Genomic DNA, 9631 nt, shown 5'->3' with positions numbered 1-9631 from the left:
GCTTCCTCAGCAGGTGGCAGTAATAGCTTGGTTTTGCTGGAACCCGTTGTGTATACATGCAGTATCACTTACAGAGTTTCTTTTCAAGATCACTTTGGGAAAAAAATAAAAAAATATATTTTATTACTACTTTGGATCCTGCCAATTATTTATAAAACAATGCAAAGAAGCTTCAGAATTGTTAATTTGACTAGAAAACCTGAAAACATTTGCTGCTTACATTTTACTGAATATCTGAATGTTGAAATACTCCGAACCAAAAAGCACTCTGCAGCTGAGGCAGGCCTGATGATGAGTGCAACCCCTTGGCATCAAAAGAGTCTGGCAAAGTATATTCTGACAGAAATGAACCCCTTTGTGACATTCATGATTCAGCGGGAAGGACAGTGCCTCACGTAGGAAGGAAGGGTGGCCTTCAGCGAACTTACTGAAGAAATCTCTCCCATTATGAAGGTTGATGCCCTTATTCATTGGAAGTGCTGTATTAGTATTTACACATATTCAAGGATAATCGCTGATGACTTCAGTTACCTAGTCAAGTATCTGTTCATTACTCAATCTGAGTTTAAAGGTTTGTTCCTTGACTTTTTTCTGTATTCACACTGATGTCATCAGTGTGGTTATAGTTTAGTGTTTATCTACACGGATATACGTATGGATATGGCCTATGTCATGTTTACAGATATAAACCCAAGGATTTCTTGTGTAACTGGGCCTCAATTTAGGTGTGTTGTCCAAAGAAGGATATTCTTGCCATTTGGAAATGACTTAGAGTTTTGATTTAAGAAAAACTGAAGCTAAGTTGGTTTGGGCACAATCTGTATTTGTCAATAATCTTTAGACTTCCAGATCTGATGTTGTCTAATACCTGAAGCAATGTCTTTACACTTTCTACCCTGGATGTCAATACTTCAGCTTAAAATGTGAAACAAAGCTCTTTACATTAAAGATTTTGTGGTGCCTCAAGACGTGAATTAATCTAGTGTTCTTTTCAGGAACAGATCCATAATGACTGAAATGTGATGAGCACTGAGTAGTGTAAGCTCTGAATGGATTGTTCAGACTCAGGGGTTTGAGTACAGAAAGCTCTTATTCTTTGTGCATAAATATCCTAAAGGCCAGCCATGTTGGGCAACACAATGCAGAAGGAACAAAACAGTATGACATGGTTTGGCCATGTTGCTTTCTGTTTTCAGCATTTCAGCACTGTATCTTGGGAAACCAACCTTCTGAAATGTATGTGTTGTGTTAGTACATAACTTGTTAGGAAAAGCCACCTTTAAGAAAACTGGTCATTTGGTTCCCAAATAAATATTTACTAAAAAAAAAATAATAATAATAATAAAGAATGAAGAAGTTTAAAAAGTTGCCACCATTCACCACTTTCCTATCATAGCTATGGAACTTATGGCCTCCACAGACTGAAGGGATTATTTGGATGTAATGCTTTGAGCTGGAACTCTGGTAGTCTCTCATGCCACAAACTTGCTCTTTGGCATACACCAGTCATTCAAACTTTCCATATTAAGCCACAAGGTCCTTTGGGCTTAGCAGGAAGATTTAAGAGACCTTTAATCTTCATTCATAAAATCAAAATACTTTACCGCATTACTTCTTTCATCAGTTTGTGATCTTGTCAGTTGAGAAGCTAAACAGTTCAGAGCAGAAAATCACGTACTATCAGCAAGGGGGGATCCAAGATGACTTATCTTTTTGATTTTGTTTTTGTTTCTGTTTTTATGTTTTGTTGTTTGTTGTTCTCATATGGTGGTGGTTTCTAAATACTACTTCAATGCATACAAATAAAAATTTTGAAGAAGGGAAAGTGTTCCAGGATGAAGATACAGATCTAACCAAGACACATAAATATGGAACTGAGAACATGGTTTCAGATACAGGCAAGGGTGTGGTTCCATGCTGCAACTAAACAGTTTGCTGATTTGGAAAGAGGAGTTCTCATTTCTTCACCTTTCATCTTGGTCCTGCTTTCCTTTCTTCCTTCACTGCTCCTCCAGTCTCCATTTCTGGCTGTACAACATTTTCTTCTCATTGTTGGAATGAGACAGGAATGAGACAATGAGACAATGTTTTCATCAGTGGAAGACATTGGATTGCAAAGTAAACTGATGCAACTCCAAACCCCACAGAAAAAATGACTGTAATTTTTCTGGATTATGTTTTCTGCTCTTCTCTTGAGTTAAGTAGGCTCACTGTGCTATCCAGTATCAGTGCAAGCTTTTAAGTGAGGAGAAAACATGGGCAGAAGGAAGGGAGGAGGTCAATGAGATGGTGAGGGGAAGGGTTCTCCTCTCTGTGGCAGCAGCTGTTAGCTTGTCAGATCATCTTGGTACTACAGACAAGGAATAAAAAAGTACCACCTCCAGAGAGGCACGAGAAAACCCAGTAGTAGGAGGTACTAACCTGCCTCTGGTTTTGTTGGACTTTCCGTAGTTTGATTTCACATTCTTCTAACAAGAGCTGAACTTGATTCTCGGCTGCCTTGCACTCTGTGAACTGTACAGCAAGGCTGTAAAATTCAGTGACTTCAAATAGTGGAAGATAGTGGGGAGCCAAGCACTTGTTTTTCACATGATCTTGATCATCTTGAGTCATTTTCCCAGTCTGCATGTATCAGCCAACAAATGAAAGAAGAAAAAAGGTTTTGATTCTCATTCTTGGTAGCATGGCTAATTCTCAGAAGGCCCATGAATGACCCTTTCCAGCATATGGGGAGCTGCTAAAATTTCCTCTGTAGTGCTTCCAAATGAGAAATTAAGAACAATGGTGGTCGTCATGCACCCACCATAGCACTCTACAATTTGCTTTCTACTGCATTTCAGCTGTTTTTAAAATGAGGATGCTGTTCAGTACAAGTCCACCACTGATAATACACCTCAATTACTACAGCATCTCCATATTGTAAATTGTAGGAATGAACGTGGACGCTGCTTCAAGAGGTGGTGAATCAGTTCAGGGATGTTATCTGCCTCAAAGACAGAAGATCTTGATTTATTGCTATAGTTAAGTTTATTTTGGTTTTCTTCGTAACTAATTTTAGGTCTAATTGGCATGTTTCATTATCTGCCATTCCCATTCTTTTAATTCAGCAGCAGTGTGTAAAGTGTGTGCCACTGAAGCATGCTAAGTTATCTTAGCAGAATTTCAGGTCCAAGCAGTGGATGAGCACAGTGAATACAAACCCCATTTTCATGCATGGTCTTATAACAACTCTGTTCCCTTCTGTGATGGAACTTATTTCTTCAATTTTTGATTACTACTGCAGTTTAAGTAGCAAATAAAAGGGTTTTGTGTGTGTATTTGTTTTCTAAGTAGTCTGAAAAATAACCCCAAATGAAACTGAGTTCCAATTGCTTGTTTTGTTTAGGTTGTGTTGCGTCTTATAGCTTAGTTAAGCAACGAGCTCAGGAATTTCCTTTTTTGGTGATTGTTACAGGCTTTGTTGCAGGATATACCAGGGAGGAGGGGAAGAGAAAGGGAAACAGTTGGGGGTGAAGGGAACTTAAGCTTTATATCTCCATCTGCTGTGGTTAATTCCCATCTCCACATGTCCTGCTGTGGCTTTGGGAATAAATGAATTTGCAATGCAGTGCTGTGCTGCCTTTTCTTTCTGACTCCTCAGAATAAAACATCAGCTGCAGCCTATGCATGCACTTATAAATGTAGGAGAGAAGTTTAGTGTTCCTCTCATGTAGAAACTGGGACACACCATTCTTCAATTCACATGAGTCAAACTCAGGTATCTGAATAGATTCAAACCTCAGCAGAGAGTCTGAACAGTTATTTAACCATGAAACAAATATCTCACTGCTTGTTCATAAATTGACATGATTCAAAATCTAGGCATATTGTGTTGGAATTAGCCAGCATTTTTTCCTGTGCTCATACTCATTATGTTGTTTCTTGAAACAATCCTCTTACCTGATAATTAAGCCAGACATTAATGCTGGGTCTTTACATGGTTACAAGTCAGTGGTGACTGCCTATTCTACCTTGCAAATGAAAATATCTCCAAAACTGTGTATGGCATAAAGAAGTACATCCCATACAGCCATCAGCAGCCTGGGTAGCTGCAAACAGGTCATGCTGTCAGAATAAACCGCAGGGCTTGAAGTACTGCAGATTTGGCAGCAGTGTAAGTCTTGCCTTTGTCTTCAGAAGAAAATAGTAAGGGACAGCAACCCCAATAGGCAGGCACTAACAAAAGGGCCTGAAGCAAATTCCCAGTTTGGATAACATGCTGTGCGACTGGGTTTTTCTTTCTGCATTTTTGCCTAAGAGAGACAGTTGAGCAAAGAATCTTTTGTACTTATATCACAGAAGAACCTGTCCTAGCCCTGTGCAAGATCACTGGTATAAAACATGTTCTCTGTGTTCCTGCCAACATCAGTAAGTCCGGGAGTGATTTGCTCCAGGCATTCAATTCATGGATAGCTCACTACATCCTCCTAGCAGATGCTCAGAACAAGGCATCTACTTTCCAAGGGCTCCTGAACGGTGAACAAAAGAATCTTGCTCTAGCTCTACCAGAACAACTCTCTTGGTCACTGAGAGCAGTGTGAGCATATTCAAAGATACAGTTGTAAGACCCAGGAGAAAGCTAGATGCATCTGGCTCGTAAAGACCAGGCTAATTCTTTCCTTTTTTCTTCAGCTTTCTGTCTGGTTCTTTGGGTCTACTGGAGACATCTTTGTTGGGGGAATAATGAACTGCCAAAGAAGCAAGACAGCTGAGCAACCTAAATAGAGTTTCTCACGCTCACTAAAAAAACTAAGTAGAAAAATGGACAGAATTCTGGAAGCTTCGAAGTTGAGTGATAATCATCATATTGAACAGCTAGTGAAAAGGAAGAGCTGGCACCCAGACAGAAAGTCTGTCCCAGATATTACACGTTAAAAGTATACAGGTTGTCATGTGAGAGTGAAGATGTAGTTGCTGCTTTCCGCTCTGTTTTTTTACAAAAACAAAAACTATCTATATTTAACTTTATAAATTTCTCTGCCGCCTGTAGGACATAAGCATTGGTATCAGAGCAGGATGTGCGGGTGGGGAGATTTCCACAGTCTACAGTAATAAAAGTGTGAACTGCATAATCTGGGTAAATCCCCTAAGAAAAATCCAATCCCTAAAATAACATTTTTTAGAGCAGAAATAGAGCAGTTGCAGGAGGTAGCAAGGGATGAACAAAGGTGATTAAAAGGAAAAAAAGAAAAAAAAAAGAAAAAAAAAAAAAGGAGGCCACTGAAGCCACAGTTGATAAGAATAACTTTGTCGGTAACCTCAATTTGCCAAGCAAAGAGAATTATTTAATGCACGCAACAGATCAAATCGAATTAAAAATGAAAATATTTCCTTTTTTTCTTGCATATGAATGAAATGTGTGAAAGGGGGCATGTTAGCAGACTTTATAAAGTACATACATAGAGAAGGTACCTAAAAAAATAATTAGGTTGTCTCCTCATTTACAGAATATACTACAGTGGTTTTAAGATACTTAGGACAGTCCTATTTAATTCCATTCCATTAAATATACAAAATTTCCATGCCATGCAATATACAGTGGAGCAAAAAGCCTTGAGCAAAAGGAGTGTGCTCATACTATCAATGTATTCCTGCACCGACATGCAAGACCAGGATCCAACAGTGAGATATCTGCATTAGTGGGGCATTTCAGCTGACCCACAGAGTCCTTTCAGGAAGCTGTCTAGTTTGTATCTAGAGTCTACAGACTTATCTGCGCTTCTTCCATCTCTGAAACCAACTTGGTCCTAGCCAAGTTGGGTATATCTACCTAACTATACATATCTTCTGCTCCACTGTAGGTGGGTCCTGAATCCCTTAAATGACTGAGTCTTTGCTTAAATGAAGATAAATCTTTAGCGATAAACCTTTCGGTCACCAGGAGGATGATGACATATGGTTTACATCTACACTTCATGTCTTGCAAGCAACAAAGACTTTTCTAAAAAATGTACAAGGCATCATAGTCTTTGAAATTAAATACAATTCAAATACACATAAACAGGTTAATGTCTTGTAAATGTGTAACTAAATATAAGTCTTAGGCTGTGTATTTTTGTATATACATGTCAACCTGGCCTTAAAATCATTAGACTTAAAGTGCATTCATATTCTGGTCTTGGCTTGCTACACTAAAAGGTTTGCACAATTACCACACATGGTTTTGGGGATTGAAGTGAAAAAGGAACATGCAGGTGTAGGTCTGTAGCAAGAGTGGATACAAAAATACCTCAGTCCCTACCTCCTTCCCCAATTCAACAGAGAAGAGCTACCAGTTGACACACTGCAAAAAAAGTAACAGCTCTCATTGATATCAACTCTCATTGATATCAATGAGAGTAACAGCTCTCATTGATAACAGCTCTCATTGATATCAACTACTGTATCTATGTCAATGACATACAAATCTGTATGTGTTGACTTGTTTGCTTCTTTCCATTCATTCATTTATTTTTATTTTTTTTCCCCTTTGTCTCATATCTCAATTGAGCATCCTCAGCTTGAATTCACCAAGGAAAACTCAGGATGGCTAATCTCACCTGCTAAAGCCTGCCAGTTATGCTGACATAGCTAGGACATACTCTGTCTCTCTAGGCCAAAGTTTGTGATTATTTTCTTATAACAGTTTATTTCTTCCTACACATGTGTTGTATCAGATCTGCAATGTCATTTCTAGAGGTCAGCCTGTCCAGTTCTTCCACATTCAGAGCCAAATCTCATTTGGGCCTTCGTTGTCCCTTGGCTTGACCTGCAGGACCTTCCCGTCAGACCTCCTCCAACATATTGCCTCATACCATGCTTACACCAAATAAACGTAGTTGCCAAGGCCTGTTATCTGAACATTTGATCAAATCGCTCCCCTCTTCATACCCCTCTACTAACTCATTTCTTATCTCGTGAAGAAATCAAGCTGTCTGCCACTGTGTTCAAAGAATTACGTAGCTCTGCCCCCACTACATGCCACCCCTGCTGAATCTGTTCTCCCCCCACATCCTCTTGCCTCCAGCACCGTTGCTCCCCTGAGGCCTACTTGCTGGCTTCTCACTTCTTTGCTGTCCTGTAGGCCTTGCTTCTTCTGTAGAGCTGCAAGGTCACACCCTTGAATTGCTATTTATATTCAATTTTTCTGAAAATACAACATGTAAGTCTTTGCTAACAGACTGCAAACCTATTTGGCACAAACGAGGAAAGCTTTTCAGAAAGTCCTTAACACGCTGCAGACAATGAAACTAGGAAGAGTACTATCGCCCTAAAGAAGTGCTCATAGCTACAAATGCAATGGCATTACAAAGTATGGTTATAAAACCATTTGCATTGGCACAAAGCAAGAAATGCCATTGAAATCCATTCCTTTTTTGGCTTTCACTGATGCTAGCAGACTAAAGCCTATACAGTTTATCAGGGTACTACTCCACAGCCAATGTTTTTATCAGTTATAAAAAAGGATCTCTGCAAATTTGCAAGGACAAGGAAAGTTATGCGCACACAAAAGTAGTCCTCTATTTTAGGGATGCATGGACCTAAATTAGGTCTGGAAATGTCTGAATGGCTGCTGTTTTTATGGAGTGCAATTTTACAGAACTCACAACAGACTTGTTTTTTATATGTATGCATTACATAAGACACGGTATTTCCTAGAAGAATTGGGAAGTTAGGCCCCAGTATTGATCCTAGTCTATGAACAGGTATGAAATCCTCCTAGGCAGCAATGATGAGTTTTCAGGAGACTGCAGACTTGTGTCATCTTTCTTGTTCAACCACAAGGGTTCCTTGGAACTCAGTCACTACCCAGAAATGAAACATTGCTTCGCTAGACTTGCGTGTAACGTTTCAACCCATACTGGAGCTCTTACTCTGCAAGACCACCAGAAAGGGGTATACGTAGGGGCATACTGCGCAACAGCTCATTTTTCTCCATTTCTGTTCCATGATACAGCGTGACCTTTAGCAAATTCTCTATCGGACCTATGTATCAAATGCTATCTTTAAATTGTATTTTACAGTAAATATTGGTTCTGGCATTGAACAAAATTGATAAGGAACTTCTGAGGATTCCTAGAACATTCTGCCTAAAGAAATGTTTAATATAGCATCAAACAGCAAAGAAGCAATTTGTTACCTGTTTTGTTGTTGTTGTTGTTGTTGTTGTTGTTGTTTGTTTCTTTGTTTGCTTTCTTGCTTTGCTTTTTCTTTTCTTGGAGACTAATAACCAGTACATTCTATTGAGAAATACATTCCCTAAGTGTGTATCCAAGGTTCCAAGGTTTTTGTTTGTTTGTTTGTTTGTTTTCCAAAAAAACTGAATATAAAATAATACAAAATAAAATAAAATAAAATAAAATAAAATAAAATAAAATAAAATAAAATAAAATAAAATAAAATAAAATAAAATAAAATAAAATAAAATAATCTTCTTTGGATTTTGCAAAGAGCTCTAAAATTACATCAGGATTAGGAAGGCCTCTACTTATGCCCTAATGCTACCAGAAACCAAAGCCAAAAGCCAGCACTGGTAAATGATTTAGACTACAATAGCTTTCAAAAATGCCTAGTTGATGAAAATATTTGTCTTGTAGTTTCCCCACATCCCACTAAACCCCATGTCTCCAATCCTCAGTAGCTTCAACAGTACAATTATGCATCACTAATAAATACATATTATATTAAAAATGGAAGGGCAGAAGAAAATTAAATGCATTTCTTTTAAAACATAGTAGTGCTGTTGTAGTGAGTGCATCAGTGCGAATTATTTATTATTATTACTACTATTATTATTATTATATATTTAGCCTGGTGCAAACTACCCTGAATGGTGCCCTGAAGTCCTGAGGAAACCAGTTGCATTTGTTTTGATGTTTGTGCTCTCTTTGCTGCTGATTACAGGGGTCTTAATTGCATCTGCAGAGGGCACGTTATGCCTGTGCTTCCCAGAACATCCATCCACTGACTAATTAGAGAGCACCTGAAGCAGACAATAATCAGTGAATAGTAATGCATGACAATTAATTAGTTATCATTTATTGTAACCATTTGTTTTCTGTTTAAATGTCTAATGACTACAAATATTTAGCAATCCTTATACAAGTAAATCCTGGTTATCATTTTTCATTTAGATAGTGTGCTCAGTTGCTGCAAAAGTTTGCTTTTGCTTGCAGAGTAGGCACTTTCATGTTATGTGGCAAATTTCTTCGGAACACTTTGTATGAAATCTCTGAGACACAAAGTCAACTGTTAAATACTCTAAATGGGAAGGCACCATTCCTTCAATAACAAATATGGATACATGACCTACTTCTAAGAGGACCGGAGACACTCATCCTATACGTCCATTGTGTGTGCATTTATAACTGTATTTGGGCAAGTAAATTTGGGCAAGTAAAATGGGCAAGTAGGAGACAGATGATTCATCATGCCACACCCCTTTAATTAATCCTTAATCATTGACTTACATTTATCGAATGTCCCTCAAGTGTTACTTTTTCCACAACATTTGCCCTAGAGTATATTTCGCATGTGCTGTTCGTTTTATGACTTCAGAGAGGATGTGGTTATGGTTTGACAGAAAGGAAGCTTTGCTGTAGATGGGAAGATA

Source organism: Oxyura jamaicensis, chromosome 13 (genome assembly GCF_011077185.1).
Source record: "Oxyura jamaicensis isolate SHBP4307 breed ruddy duck chromosome 13, BPBGC_Ojam_1.0, whole genome shotgun sequence".
In the NCBI taxonomy this organism is placed as follows: Eukaryota; Metazoa; Chordata; class Aves; order Anseriformes; family Anatidae; genus Oxyura; species Oxyura jamaicensis.
Note: the sequence above shows the minus strand (reverse complement) of the source record.